Below are 16,814 nucleotides of genomic sequence, written 5' to 3'. Positions count from 1 at the left end.
ACAAGACAACCTCAAAGGAAAATGGGAGACGATTGAACAAGCCATTCGAAAAAGCAAAACAACCGGTAAGGGTATAGTGCAAAGCTATTTGGGCTTCCTGATAGCTCAGTTGGTAAAGAATTTGCCTGCAATATGGGTGACCTGGGTTCAATCCCTGGGTTGGGAAGATCCCCTGGAGAAGGGAAAGGCTACCCACTCCAGTATTCTGGCCTGGAGAATTCCATAGACTGTACAGTCCATGGTGTAGCAAAGAGTTGGACATGACTGAGCCACTTTCACTTTTACAGAAGGCAAACTTTAAAATAACCTTGCACCTTAGCCCAGCAATTCCCACTCCTAGCAATTTAGCTTTAGAAAACAACTGGCACTCACTTTGGGAAAAAATGTTTATCATAGCATCTTAATAACATTAATAACAATACTGGAGCCTATTATACAAAGTGAAGTAAGTCAGAAAGAGAAAAATAAATATTGTATACTAACACATATATGGGCTTCCCTGCTGGCTCAGGTGATAAAAAATCTGTCTGCAATGCAGGAGACTGGGTTCAATCTCTGGGTTGGGAAGATCGCTTAGAGAAGGGAATGGCAACCCACTCCAGTATTCTTGCCTGGAGAATTCCATGGACAGAGGACCCTGGCAGGCTACAGTCCATGGGTCACAAAGAGTTGATCACAATTCAGTGACTAACACTACTATGCAGCCATTAATAGATTATATATGCCAAAAGTGTCATATGAAAATAGGAGAATATAGAACTAGATGTGGAGTTTGACCCATTTATGTCATATATATACATATATGTGTGTGTGTGTGACACACATACAAATTTTACAACTCTTCCAGTATACGCATCAGTGGAGAAAAGTCTTTTCAAAAAAAATAAATAAATAGTGGGGCTTCCCTGGTGGTTCAGTGGTTAATAATTCACCTGCCAATGTAGGAGGCATGGGTTTGATCCTTGGTCAGGGAAGGTCCCACATGTGACAGGGCAACTAAGACTGTGTGCCACAACTACTGAAGCCCACACACCCAGAGCCTGTGCTTTGCAAAAAGAGAAACCACTGCAATGAGAAGCCCCTGCTCACCACAACTAGAGAAAGCCCTCACGCAGTAACAAAGACCCCATGCAGTCAAAAACAAATAAATAAATAAATTATCTTTTAAAAAAGGATTGTAGGACATTTGAATATCTATTTTATATGGAAAAGACTTCATCTGGACTCTTCAGTCAGTCAGTCAGTTCAGTCGCTCTGTCGTGTCCCACTCTTTTCGACCGCATGAATCGCAGCACACCAGGCCTCCCTGTCCATCACCAACTCCCGGAGTTTACTCAAACTCATGTCCATCGAGTCAGTGATGCCATCCAGCCATCTCATCCTCTGTCGTCCCCTTCTCCTGCCCCCAGTCCCTCCCAGCATCAGAGTCTTTTCCAATAAGTCACCTCTTCGCATGAGGTGGCCAAAGTATTGGAGTTTCAGCTTCAGCATCAGTCCTTCCAATGAACACCCAGGACTGATCTCCTTTAGGATGGACTGGTTGGATCTCCTTGCAGTCCAAGGGACTCTCAAGAGTCTTCTCCAACACCACAGTTCAAAAGCATCAATTTTTCGGCACTCAGCTTTCTTCACAGTCCAACTCTCACATCTAGACTCTTACTTCACATAATAAACAAAAACAGATTTCATTTTGATTGTCAATCTATATTTTAAAGATCAAACAATAACTATTAGCAGAAAATATAAGAGAACATCTTCATAGTCTTGAAATAGGCAAAAAGTTTATAACAGGACAGAAAAGGCACTAATACACACACATATACACACATAAATTGACACTAAAATTTAGAATGTTTACCCATCATAAGACAACACTGAGAGTGAAGGGGAAATAAAATATATATATATATATATATGTATATTTACCATACACATATGAGACAAAGGATTGCATCCAGAGTATATATCTCCTTAAACAAGTGAGAAAAGACATCCCATTAGGAAAATGGGCCAAAGACCAGAACAAAAACTTCAAAAAGATGATATCCAAAAGGTCAATAAACATAAATACATGCTCAACTCCATTAGTCATTGGAGAGATGTAAACCAAACCCATAATGAAATAGTTACACACTGACTAGCTAAAATGAAACACTGAAAATATAACTGTTGGAGAGTTTGAGGGGCAACCAATGCAAAGCTATTTGGAAGGAAAAAGATCTTCCAAGATCTTCCTAACTCACCAGTTGGTTGCCATTTTTAGAAAATTTTTCCAGGTATAATTATATTTCAGAAAGTTCCCTCGAGCCCCTTCCCAATCAATCTCCCACCCCCAAGAAGCAAACACTGATCTGTTTTCTAACACTATATTTTAGTTTTGCCTATTCTAGATGTCATATAAATTCTGTCATTACAGTCTATAATTTTAGTTTCCAGCCCCTTTCCACTCACTGTAATTTTTTTCTTTTTTTTTTTTGGTATTGTAGGGGAGGAAAAAAACTTTCTTTTACTAGTCTAGGATTCTTGGCTTGGGCTCTGTAACAAAAGATAGAGTAACAAGAGAAAAGTGTATAAATTTATTAATGTTTTGCATGACAAGAGAGCCTTCACAAGGAAATGAGGATCTGAAAGACACTGTTTTTCACACTAGGTTTCAACCTGAGTGTTATTATACTAGATTTGATAAGAAGCAGAATGTCGTGGGAAAGTGTGACGAAGGAGTCTGAGCTAAGAATGAAAAAGCTGGCTTGAAACGCAACACTCAAAAAATAAGATCATGGCATCTGTTCCCATCACTTCATGGCAAATAGATGGGGAAAAAGTGGAAGCAGCGACAGATTTTATTTTCTTGGGCTGTGATTTCCAAAATCACTGTGGACAGTGACTGCAGCCATAAAATTAAAAGACGCTTGCTCCTTGGAAGAAAAACTATGACAAACCTAGAAAGAGTATTCAAAAGCAGAGACATCACTGTGCCAAGAAAGGTCTGTATAGTCAAAGCAATGGTTTTTCCAGTAATCATGTATGGATGTGAGAGTTGGACCATAAAGAAGGCTGAGCACCAAAAAACTGATGCTTTCAAATTGTGGTGCTGGAGAAGATTCTGGAGAGTCCCTGGGACTACTAAGAGATTAAATCAGTCAATCCTAAAGGAAATCAGCCCTGAATATTCACTGGAAAGACTGATGCTGAATCTCCAATAATTTGGCCTCCTGATGCAGAGAGCTGACTCATTGGTAAAGACCCTGATGCTGGGAAAGATTGAAAGCAAAGGGGGAAGGGGCGGCAGCAGAGGATGAGATGGTTAGATAGCATGACTGACTCAATGGGCATGAATTTGAGCAAACTCCAAGATAGTGGAGAACAGAAGAGCCTGACGTGCTGTGGTCCATGGGGTCACAGATAGTTGGACATGAGTTAACAACTGAACAACAACAAGAGTACTAAACTGGGGAAATTTTAACAAGGTATGTTTATCCAGATTCCTCTTGGTGTCCTCCCATCTTTGGAGAGAAGGATGTTTCTTTCTTCTAGGTATAGGGAGGGCATCTCTCACCCAAGTTTCTTATAACCTGCTTCAGAGCAAGGTCAAAGTCTTTCCTGTGGCTACCACTTCTTACATTCCTTTAACTTAAAACATTCAATATGCCAAGGCACCCTATTTAAGAGGAGTATGTTCTGAACCCTGAGTATATTCATCCATGTTGTCTTTGGTACCTGTAGTTTGTTCCTTTTTATTAAGTAGTATGCCATTGTATTGATAGACTGCAGTTTAATATATTATTCCCCTGCTGATGGACATGTGAGTTTTATTTCCAGTTTGGGGCTATTATGAATAAACCTGTTGTAAGCATTCCAGTGGGGCTTCCTTGGTGGCTCAGTGGTAAAGAATCTGTGCCAATGCAGGAGACATGGGTTCAATCCCTGGGTTGGGATGATCCATTGGAGAAGGAAACAGCAACCCACTCCAGTATTCTTACCTGGGAAATCCCATGGACAGAGGATCCTGGTGGGCTACAGTCCATGCGGTCGCAAAAGAGTCACATGACTTAGTGACTAAACAACAACAAAGCATTCCAGTAAAGTTTTTTGGTGAGCATATATTCTCTTTACTCTTGGGTAAATCCCTTTGTGTAAGTATCTAGCCATGATATCGCTGGGTCATGAAGCAGATCAGGATTTCTCAACCTCAGCATTATTGTCATTTTGAGAATCACTGAGAAAGATGTAAGTGTAACTCTTTAAGAAACCCCCGAAGAGCTTTCCAAAGAGCTTGCACTATTTTATATCTCTACCCACAGTATGTGAGCATTCTGGTTGCTTCACATCCTCACCAACTTTCAGTGTTGTGAATCTTTTTTATTTTAACTACTGGTGGGTGTTGGTTGCTTTTTACGTCTGATTCTTAGCAAATATTAACTAAAAGCTAAGGCTATTGCTCTTTCACGGAATCAAAGACTAGACAAAGGATATTTAATCCCTTAAACACAATCACCAAGTTCCTCGAGGCTTATAAATATCAGAAACATTCCAAACAAAAAAACTTATAGTGAGTCTGTTTTTACTAAAATAATCACAACATTAACTTTTTTGAGTATGTAATATGTGCTAAACCCTGAAAATTGCCATTTTTCACTTATTCTTCTCAACACTTCTATGAGATCAATATATGTATCATCTCCATTTTATAAACAGAGAAATCAAGGACCAGAGTGGTTAAGAAATTTGCTGAAGGTCATGCAGTCAATTAGTAGTGGAGTCAAGTTTTGGGCCTAGGTTGGCTGACTCCAAGGCCAATCTGTTCCGCAGAGAATTCCTAGAAATTGCCTCCAGTAATTTAAAAACCACTTTATAGTCCACATTCATGGCCAGAAATGCTTACAGTAGGCCAGTAATTTTTTTTAAAGATGAGTTTTATTCATTTTGTCCTAAAAGCAGGAAGATGGATTGTTGCAAATTTGGAGGCAATAGATGAAATGTTACAAATGAATTAAATTAATATTTAAAACTTTGAAGAATTGAAAGAAAATCACCAGGCCCTGTACTAATTTGCACATTTGCATTAAAATGCACAGTTATGTGAATGCATCTAGTATCAACTTTTTACAATATATTTTAATGATCATACACAGTGTCTGAGTACAGTTGGTTATTCTTTCCAGTTCCTGTGAGTTCTTTATGTCTTCAGTTGGCATGATACATCGCAAGCAACACACAAGAATTAAAACAATTGGCTCCCCAGCCTCTATCTGATTATAATCCTCTGTCAAAGCAAACAAAACATAAACTGCTTCTGTGATCGTTTATCACCAATTGACTTGCTGAGTCTCTAATTACATCCTCAGATTCTGTGAGGCAGCAATGTACAAATCGTGGTTCCAAAACCCCAGAGGGAGTTTTCTGGGGAGATAGAAATGCTCTGTATCTTGATAGGGGATTTAGGTTAAGAGGTATATGTATTTGTTAAAAGTCATCAAATGGTACAATTCAGATTAGCATTCCACTAAATAAAAATTTTGCTTTAAAAAAAAGTCATAAACAAATATTGAGCTCTAGGTTAACCATTTGCATGCTGAAGTGTTTAGGGGAGAAGTATATTATATCTGCACCTTACTTTGAAATGTACTACACAGAAGATGAGTTGGTGGATGAATAGAAGGATGGATCAATGATAAAGTGAGTATAGCAAAATGTTCACAACTGTAAAATCTAGGTAGTGGACACATAATTCTTTAAGCTTTTCTCTATTAAAATTTTTCATAATAAAATATTGAGGGAAATAGAGATTCGTATCACAAAAGACAAAAATGGCATCTCTTTCCATCAAAAAACAAATAGAGGAACCTCCCCGGTGGTCCAGGCTTCCCTGATGGCTCAGACAGTAAAGAATCTGCCTGCAATGTAGGAGACCTGGGTTCGATCCCTGGGTTGGGAAGTTCCCCTGGAAGAGAGCATGGCAACCCACTCCAGTATTCTTGCTTGGAAAATCCCCATGGACAGAGGAGCCTGGCGGGCCACAGTCCATGAGGTCACAGAGTCAGACACGACTGTGCGAATAAGCACAGCGCAGCACCCTGGTGGTCCAGCAGCTGAGATCCATGCTCCCAATGCAGGGGGCCCAGATCTGATCCCTGGTCAGAGTTAAATCCCACACGCCATAACTAAGAGTTCAAATGCCACAACTAAATATTCCTCATGTTTCAACTAGACATCCCTCATGCCATAATGAAGATCAAAGATTGTGCTTGCCACAACTGAGACCCAGTGCAGTCAAATAAATAAATATTTTTAAAATAGATATTTTTTACCTTAAAATAAATATGTATATCTATTAAAAATAAATATTTTTTCAAGCCAGGCTTCAACAATATGTGAACTGTGAACTTGCAGATGTTCAAGCTGGTTTTAGAAGAGGCAGAGGAACCAGAGATCAAATTGCCAACATCCACTGGATCATTGAAAAAGCAAGAGAGTTCCAGAAAAAACATCTATTTCTGCTTTATTGACTATGCCAAAGCCTTTAACTGTGTGGATCACAATAAACTGTGGAAAATTCTGAAAGAGATGGGAATACCAGACCACCTGACCTGACTCTTGAGAAATCTGTATGCAGGTCAGGAAGCAACAGTTAGAACTGGACATGGACCAACAGACTGGTTCCAAATAGGAAAAGGAGTACATCAAGGCTGTATATTGTCACCCTGCTTATTTAACTTATACGCAGAGTACATCATGAGAAATGCTGGGCTGGATGAAGCACAAGCTGGAATCAAGATTTCCGGGAGTTTATCCCACCCTCGCCTTCTCCCATAGAGTCCAAAAGTCTGTTCTATACATCTGTGTCTCCTTTTCTGTCTTGCATATAGGGTTATCGTTACCATCTTTCTAAATTCCATGTATATTATCAAGTTTGAAACAGATCACCAGTCCAGGTTGGATCCATGAGACAAGTGCTCAGGGCTAGTGCACTGGGATGACCCAGAGGGATGGGATGGGGAGGGAAGTAGGAGGGGGGTACAGGATGGGGAACACATGTAAATCCATGGCTGATTCATGTCAATCTATGGCAAAAACCACTACAATATTGTAAAGTAATTAGCCTCCCGCTAATAAAAATAAATGGAAAAAAAAGTTAAAAAAATAATTAATTAAAAAAAAAAGATTTCCAGGAGAAATATCAATAACTTCAGATATGCAGATGACACCACTCTTACAGCAGAAAGTGAGAAAGAACTAAAGAGCCTCTTGATGAAGGTGAAAGAGGAGAGTGAAAAAGTTGGCTTAAAGCTCAACATTCAGAAAACTAAAATTATGGCATCTAATACCAACACTTCATGGCAAATAGATGGGGAAACACTGGAAACAGTGGCTGACTTTATTTTTTGGGGCTCCAAAATCACTGCAGATGGTGACTGCAACCATGAAATTAAAAGACACTTCCTTCTTGGAAGGAAGGTTGTGACTAGCCTAGACAGCATATTAAAAAGCAGAGACATAACTTTGCCAACAAAGGTCCATCTAGTCAAAGCTATGGTTTTTCCAGTAGTCATGTATGGATGTGAGAGTTGGACTATAAAGAAAGCTGGATGCTGAAGAGTTGATGCTTTTGAACTGTGGTGTTGGAGAAGACTCTCAAGAGTCCCATGGACTGCAAAGAGATCCAACCAGTCCATTCTAAAGGCAATCAGTCCTGAATATTCATTGGAAGGACTGATGGTGAAGCTGAAACTCCAATACTTTGGCCACCTGATGCAAAGAGCTGGCTCCTTGGAAAAGACCCTGATGCTGGGAAAGATTGAAGGAGGGATGAGAAGGGGAATGACAGAGGATGAGATGGTTGGATGGCATCACCAACTCAATGGACATGAGTTTGAGTAAACTCCAGGAGTTGGTGATGAACAGGGAGGCCTGACATGCTGCAGTCCATGGGGTCTCAAAGAGTCAGACACGACTGAGTAACTGAACTGAACTGAACTGAAAAATAAATAACAGTACACAACTAAGTACTATATTGTATTCCACAGGTTAAGTATTGTAGGAATCTAAAGAAGGAGGAACTGGTAGGGAAAACAGACTTTAATTTTTCCCTTAAAAGGCTGCTATTATTTTGGTAGAGGAAGTACCAGCCTAGCTCAGGAAAATAACACAGGTGGAAAAACAGGCAAGAGGAAGGATAATTGCTCAAAAGGGAGAGAAACTTAGTAAGATTAAAATGCTATATAGGTAGTGTCTTAGTCACTTTAGGCTGCTATAATAAACACCCTACACTTAGGCTGCTATAATAAATACCCTACCCTACACTGCTATAATAAATACACCTAGGTTTCTTAAACAACAGAACTTTGTTTCTCACAGTACTGGAGGCTGGAGTCTAAAATCAAGGTGCGGGAAGGTTGGTTCCCGGTGAGGGCTCTCTTCCTGGCTTGCAGAAGGCTGCCTTCTCACTGTGTCCTCACAAGACAGAGAGAGAGTGAGTCAGCTTTCTGGTCTCTTCATACAAGGGCACCAATCCCATCATGGGGATCCCCACCCATGAAGTCATCTAAACCTAGTGTTAGGTGCTCAGTCCTATCCCTAAACCTAATTACTTCCCAAAGGCCCCATCTCCAAATACCATCACATTGAAGAGAAGGGCTTCAAAATATGAATTTTGTGGGGACACAATTCAATCCACAGCAAGCAGTGAAGAACCAGAGTATAGAGAGCCATTGATGCCAAGCTGAGAATTTGCAGCAACTAGAAATGGTCAAGAAGAAAAGAAATAACTGTTTGGTACTTAGAGAGTAAGGGATGATAGAGGAATAGTCAAGCAGAAATATCCTGGCAGGAGTTTCAAATCAATGGGTGACTGAAGTTCAGGTGAGAAAATTAGTCTGAGGTTAACTCTCAAGCTTGTGAATTAAGTAAATACTCTGTTGTTATTTATTATTAACAATCACTGTGATACTTAACTTAGAATTGAGATCAATACCAAAAGTTATTAAAGCACTAGCCCTGGGGATTGTACTGTTAATAGCTCACCTAACACTGTCCCTACTTGGGCTCAATATGGCTTCTCTTTTTGAATCGTTAAGCCTTTATCGGCTCTACCATCTGAGTGTCTAGGTTAAAATCTTCACAAACTAGCTTTGTGACTTGGGGCAAGGAAGATCTCCAAGGGTCACACTGAGGATTGACAAATGAATGTGAAGCACTCAGTGTAGGTTTTTGCACTTAGTATCTGATAAATGTTAGCTGCTCCTGGGGAGGTGGTGGGGGGGAAGTCTATTCTTTTCTGAAAGATATGGTGCAGACCTTCCTTTTAGAATTTTCCTTCTTTCACTATGTCTTTTTACATTCAAAACCCACAACAGAGTAGGAGAGGAAGAGAGGGAGGGAGACGAAGGAAGAGAAAATGAAAACTGAGAAGACAATTGAGACCAAATTATTTCATATCTGTCACTGAGAAGCTGTCAAATGTATTCACTGTCTTCAACAATTTGGGCAGGTTTCAAAGAAGGGAAAGAGGACCAGCTTTGTAAAATGAATGAACACACAAATCAGCATGGCTGCTGCTCAAAAACACAGAGGAGAATGATAAAGGCAAGTGGCAGAAGTTTTATACTGCCTTACCATTTGTGTCATGTTTAAAAACACATGAAACAATTCTGCTTCATGTTTATTGACTCAAATGTAGGAAAAATATAAAACCACAGAGGAGGAAGATGCACACTATAACTTCCAGAGAGTGGTGAGCTCTGGGAAGACAGAAGGGATGAGAAAGAGGCACAAAAGGGACCTCAACTGTGTCCACAATGTTTTTACTCTTATTATTAAGTTGTGAAGCAATGGCAGAACGCTAGCACTTTAAAAAAATCTAAGTAGTAGATACATGGGTGTTATATTATTCTCTTTACTTCTCTGAATGTTTGAAATATTTCCCAAAACTTTTAAGCATAAAAAAAGAGGACAATCTGCCTCATTCTTACATTCATTCAAACTCCCACATACTGTAGAAATCCATTTGCTCAATGCAATCATATGTATGAATGATTTTCAGGAATGAGTATGCATCTCAGATTCAGTTTGAAAAGAGTATAATGAATCTATTAAAAATAGGCTATGTTTTGTGTTATGTTTACATTATCAAAATAGATTTCAAATTCTGATATCCAGGTTGAATTACACCTATTACCATATTATTGAGTTTTTCTTGCATTTTATTTTACTAACAGTTGATAGTAATACCACATTACAATTTGGGGGTGCTTTGTAATTAACAAATCGATTGTGTATACTTTTAAGATTACCCTGGGTTTCATCACAGCGGCAAATGCTGATTGATGGTGCCTGCTCTGAATACTGTGTTGAGTCAGTTGTGAAACCATATCTGGGCCCTGCTGGACTGGCAATGATCAGGTAGGCAGGGCAGGGTGTCAAGGGCAGGGTGGTAGAATCGTGGGGCCCTGTGTGTCCCACTGGTACTCCTGACACTTTCCTGATTCTCCTTCTGCCTCTCTCACTGCTCCTTCTCTGTTTCCCTTCATCTACCCTTTCTATCTTGGTGCTTCCAAGTACTCACTCTCCTTCATTCCCCTTGATCTCCCCTCAGCCTGCAAGAATCCCTGACTGATTTCATCTTCATCCACAGCAACCCTCCATGCTGATGAGTCCCTCCTCTTCTGTTTTTCTATGAAGCCTTCCCAGATCCATCTGGGCCAGGTGAAATGCCTCCCTTCATCCCCATGGCACGCACAGAGCATTTATCTCTAAGCATTCCAACTATTTGCTTACCCATCCATCTCTGCTATTGGGCTTTGAAAGAACAAGACTGGGTCTTATTGATCTCTCTCGCCCAGCTTCTGGCACATAGTGAGAAATCGATAAATGTTTGTTAAATGAAAGAATGATTTAATGAATGGTGTCCTTATTTTTCAGAAAAGGAAACAGACTCAGAAGTTGGGGTTTTCTCAAGGTTATCCTTCCTCCAAAACACCCCCATCTTTCCTCTAGAACAGAGATGGACAAACATTTTCTGTAAAAAGGCCAGATAGTAAATATTTTCAGCTTTGTGGGCCATAAGGCCCCTGTCACAATCATTTAATTCTGATGTTACAGCTGGAAAGCAACCATAGACATAGCTGTACTGAAATATATTTGTTACACAAGCAGGCAGTGGGCCAGATCTGGCCATGGGCCATAGGTTGGGGACTTTGCTGTAGAAGATGGTAAATAGACACTCCTATGTGTCTACCTTCTTCGCTAAATATCCATCTGTCTCATCCCAAATCCCAACATCCTGATTCCATTTCCACAGTCCCTGCTGGAGTCGCATGAACAATCCCTTGAACAGCTCCAAGCCCAGGAGCTGAGGAAGGCTTATGGGAGAAGCAACTGCAAAGCTGAGACCAGGAAGGAGGTGAGGAGTCTATTGACAATGACTCTCAGGAGACCTAGAGGAATCCAAGACCAACTGATCCACAACCTCCTTGATCACTCATTTTGAATCCCCTTTCAGTTCAGTTCAGTCACTTGGCCATGTCCAACTCTTTGCGATCCCATGGACTGCAGCAGGCCGGGCTTCCCTGTACATAACCAACTCCCAGAGCTTGCTCAAACTCATGTCCACTCATCAGCATCCAACCATCTCATCCTCTGTTGTCCCCTTCTCCTCCTGCCTTCAATCTTGCCCAGTATCTAACTCAATGAAACTATGAGTCATGCAGTGTAGGGCCACCCAAGATGGACGGGTCATAGTGGAGAGTTCTGACAAAACATGGTCCTCTCTAGAAGGGAATGGTAAACCACTTCAGTATTCTTGCCTTGAGAACCCTATGAACAGTATGTAAAGACAAAAAGATATGATACTGAAAGATGAACTCCCCAGGTCAGTAGGTGCCCAATATGCTACTGGAGAAGAGTGGAGAAATAACACCAGAAAGAATAAAGAAACGGAGCCAAAGCGAAAACAATGCCCAGTTGTGGATGTGACTGGTGATGGAAGTAAAGACCAATGTTGAATCCCCTTAGCATTTTGAAAAGAGAAGAGGTACATTTCTTGGTTTTAGTAGACAAAGAAGATTATGGAACCAACTCCCTTCTATTTCCCTGATTCCCTTTCTGTGTTTCCAAATGACTAGTCTTTTTCTTTTCCAGAGACTTTGGACTTCTCCCATTCTTCTCGTATTTCCTACCCTATCATCACAGGAGATGACCTCACCTCCTCCCTCACAAAGGAAACTGAAGCCATCAGGAGAGAACTCCTTCAGAATTCTGCCGCTCATCCAAAACTTATCTGTACCCACTCTCTGGTCTTCCTGTCATAATGCAATAGAAATCTAAGACTAACCCCTCCTTCTGTTCTCTGTGTCCCAGGTCGTTCCACCTCATCAGGGGACCTGGTTCAATCAATCATTTCTCTCTCCTGTATCTCTCTCGCTAAACTTCATGCCACAGGCACAGAGGAGCCTCTCCCCGCACCCTCTCTCCTGCTTCCATCAACATTTACATATGCATGTCTCTACCATCTTGAAAATAAGTCTCTCATACTCATGTCTTGCTTCAATCACTGTCCTATTTCTCTGCTACCTCCTTCGTGGCCAAAGTTCTTGAAAGAGTTGTATGCTCATGGCTGTCACATCATCACCTCCCAGTAATTCTTCAGCTCATGAAAAATGTGTTTCTCCTCTTTCATATCCCTTAAACTCTCTCACTGAAGATCTGAAATAACCTCCTTTATTGCTACATCCAACCTGGACTTCTTTGCCCTTATCTTTACTGAATTCCTGGCACTACTCAACCCTGTGGTCTTCCTTCTTTGAACATTCTCTTCCTGTGACTTTGGTGACAACACAACCTCCTGGTTTTCCTCCTATGCTCCTTCTTCCTACAACTTCTTTGTGGGCTCCAGTACCTCTGGCTATGCATTATACATTGGTGTCCTCAGAGTTCTCCACTATACCTTCTATTCTTCTCAGTCTACATGCCCCACTAAGATGTCTCACTGATCTCCAGGCAATCCTTAAATAAGCTGCTGACTCTTTAAGTTACTTCTTCAACCCAGAGCTCACTGCTGAGGCTAGAGCCAGCTGGCCAACTGCTTAACAGAATTAGAATTGTCCCTCTTCTCTTTTATTTACCACATGCAGTCCCATCTTAAAAAGCATTATCCTTGGAGCATAGGGGATTTTTTTTTTTTACAGCAGTGAAACTATTCTATAGGATACTATAATGACACAAGACATGATGCATGTCAAAACCCATGGAATTGTATGACACAAAGAATTAACCCTAATATAAATTAGAGACTTTAGTTAATAATATTGTACCAATATTGACTCAGTTGTAGCAAATATACCACACTAATGCAAGATGTTAATAACAGAGGAAACCCTGAGTAGGGGGGATAGAGAGAACTCTGTACTACTTGCTCAATTTTCAGTAAACCTAAACTGCCCTAAAAAAATAAAATCTGTTAATTAAAAAAAGCATTATCTTGACCCCACCATCCCAACCAGTTACCTCCTCTTTTCTTCACCCCAAATACAACAGCATTTCTTGAAAACTGTCTCTTAAATTCTCTCCAATCAAGCTTTCAACTATACAACTCTACTGAAACAGCTCTTGTTAAGGTCACTTGTGACTCCTGCATTGCCAAAGGCGGGGGGACAATTTTCAAGTCTCATCTTATTCTGATCTCTCAGCTACACTTGACACAATTAATCACCTACTTTTCCTTAATGCCCATCCTTCCCTTGGCTTTCCTGACACCACCACCTTCTGGTTTCCCTCCGTCCTCACTGACTTTCCTTCTTAGTCTTCTTTGTTCATTTCTCTTTTCTCTTGATTCTTAACATTGAGATTAACCACGGCTCATTCCTTGACCTTCTCTACACTAATTCTCTGAGTGATCTCATCCAATCTCAAGCCATAAATATCACCTCTATGTCTATGATTCCTAGATATATATCTCCAACCTAGACTTCTCTTCCAAACTCTAGTCTCTTATATACAAACTACCCACTCAATATCTCCACTTGAATGCATCCTAGGCATTCAGATTTCATTGAGATCCAACTCCAGTCCAAAACACCTACTTCCCACAGCCTTCCCCATGTCAATAGGTGGGAATGCACTTTTGCAGTGAACAGGCCCAAATCTTGGTGTCATCATATAAAAGCTGATTCATTTCCTTTAACTATGCTTTCTCCATTTATGTCTTTTTATCATGGTTCCAAGAGTTGTTTTTTTTTTCCAAGAGGGCACCTAGGTGCTAAGTTTGAGCAAGCTTAAAAATGTCTCCTGTATTCTCAAAGGACATATAGATTTTCTTTCCCTCATGAGCTTATAGAATTTGTTCCATGATCACCTGGTAATTAGTGCCATGTTGGTTCTTCTCTCCTGACCTCTCCATTCATCTTGTGGTTTGTTGAATTTCATTACTGAAGTAGGTGGGTTTACTGAAGTAGTTTTGGGGTTTTTTTAAACCTTGTCTTATTGAATTCACGTTCTTAGTAATTTCTAAGATTTTCAGTAGATTTTTCTTGGGGGCAGGGTGGGGGAGCAGTCTTTTATCTGTTTTATTCCTGCTGTGCTCCTTTAAGTTTTCCTCCATTTTAGTTATCTGCATAATTTTCCTTAGTTACCATGTTGCTTTTTTTCTTGCTGCTCATGCCTCAAATGGATGGCTCCACCCAGTTCATTTTGCTTTGGTAGAAAGAAGATGAATTCTCACTGACAACTTTCTAACCTCATCTGGGACCTTTTTTCCCCTTCCAGCTACTCTCAAGGCCTGGTAAAGTTATTCCATCCACTTTCCTGTAGCCTGAGGGCAGGAACTTGGAACAAGCTTGGCAAACTTCCTGCAGCCTTTGATATAGGACTGGGTTTACCGTCTCTTTTTAAGATTTTGTCAGTGTCCAAGCTGGGGTACCCTCCTTTCCATGGGGGTGGGGCGAAGCAGAGGTCCTTGGACTTCATCTCAACCCCAACTCAGCAGGAATCCTGGAAGAATGATGATACCTGGGGCCTTGTCCTGACTCGGCTATGATGCTGAGATCATAGATGGGAACCTCTGCTCCTGGAAGAGACTTCCTTGATTTTTCTTTAAGTTTCCTACTCCCAATTATGTCAGTTGCTATCTAAACCGGGGGATGGTGGGAATTCTCAAGGTTTCCCTATGTATCACTCTCTGGGGGAAAGGGTGGTGTAGGGGCTGCAATAAGTCATACCAAAATCTGCCTTTCTTTTTGTTGGATGCTTTTTAGTTTATAGCATGAGGATAAGCTCCTTCCCTGTTTGGTCATTGCTGGTAATTATTTTTAACCAGTTTATTCCATTGAGTGACAGGCGAGGGTGATTCTGGAAGCAAAAAAGCAGTGTTTTTTCAGTCGTGAGAAGATTGGTTGTCTCACTCTACCATTCTTGGCGACAAGGTTGGGTGGGGGAGGAGACGAAATGTGATGAACGTAGCAGATCCCAGCCTTGAGACAGTGGCAGGCCGGTTTCAAGAATCCTGGTATGTTTTTTCAAAGGTTATCTGACTACCACACCTCTCATTTACTCTTTCCTCTGTTCTGTGTTTTCTCAGCCAGGAGTACTGTCACCCTTAGCACAGAAAGGGCTTCTGTGGTACTTGACAGAAAAGAGTGGGGACAGCAAAAGTGGGTGAGCCAAGCTGCTCCCCACTCAGCAGCCAGTTCAGTCCAGGAGGGTGAAGGAGTGGAGATAAGAGGAGGCAGGCTGAGCCCCAGGCTCTGTAATAAACCCACAGCATGGCAGAAGGAGATGCATGGGGAATCTGGGCTTGGGCAGTGGTCTTGGGATGACGTAGAGGGGGAATGGAGGTGACATGGGTGGGAGATCTGAAAACCTGACATCTCCCACATCACACAAAGTTCACAGTTGCCAGTAGGAGAAAAACAGCATCCCCAAGGAGTAATGAAAACATGGCAACTGAGCACTGGAGCTTGGAATTAATGAGCAAACCCCATCAAACCTTTGACACAATGGGCTTTGGCTTCAGAAGGCAGAAACCTTTTAAGCACCAACGATCATCCCCCTGCTCTTCATCTTCGGGCTCCGTCTCGGTGATGGATTGCCACCTGCCTAGTGCCCTGGCATTTCCATGCACAAAATAATTGGTTGCAGAAGGTTGTTGGATGCCTTTGTGGGAAGGAAGCTGCAAAAACAAATTCTATCAACTCAAATATTTTTTTGATATTTTGGAACTGGAGAGCACGAGTTCTGTAATTTAACTTCTCCATGATATGAAATTGTTCTTTACCAGGAAACCGAAAAGAGTAAAAGGAAAACAGTCCTTCATATTTACCAGTTAAAAAAGTATTTGCTTTAAAGAGATTTTTGGGTATTTTATTCTCCTGTAAAGGGCACAGAATTCTCCCCTTCTCTGAAGAAACTGAGGCAACAAATAACCCAAGAGTATAGGGTTAGCAGAGCTGTGAAAGCTCAATAACAATAGCTAAACTTGGCTGATATTGCTAATACTGATATTAGTGAATGAATGAATATTAATATAACTAAACTTGGTGCTGGCACTGGATTACTCACTTAGCCCTCCCAACAACCATATTACTATTATGTCAATTCTACAGAAGAGAACGCAACTTGAACAGGTTCAACAGCTTGTACAAAACCACACAGCTGGCTCATGGTGAAATTAGGACAAGACATGAACCTAACTGACCTCAGAGCCGCTCCAGTCACCACACTCCTGGCTGGTTATCTACCACTGCATAACAGACTAATCCAAAATGTAGTCGCTTAGGGGTGGAACTTCCGGAATGGTGGAGTGAAATTTAATGGCTAAACACAAC

Source organism: Muntiacus reevesi, chromosome 2 (assembly GCF_963930625.1).
Source record: "Muntiacus reevesi chromosome 2, mMunRee1.1, whole genome shotgun sequence".
Taxonomy (NCBI): Eukaryota; Metazoa; Chordata; class Mammalia; order Artiodactyla; family Cervidae; genus Muntiacus; species Muntiacus reevesi.
This window is presented reverse-complemented; position numbering follows the sequence as displayed.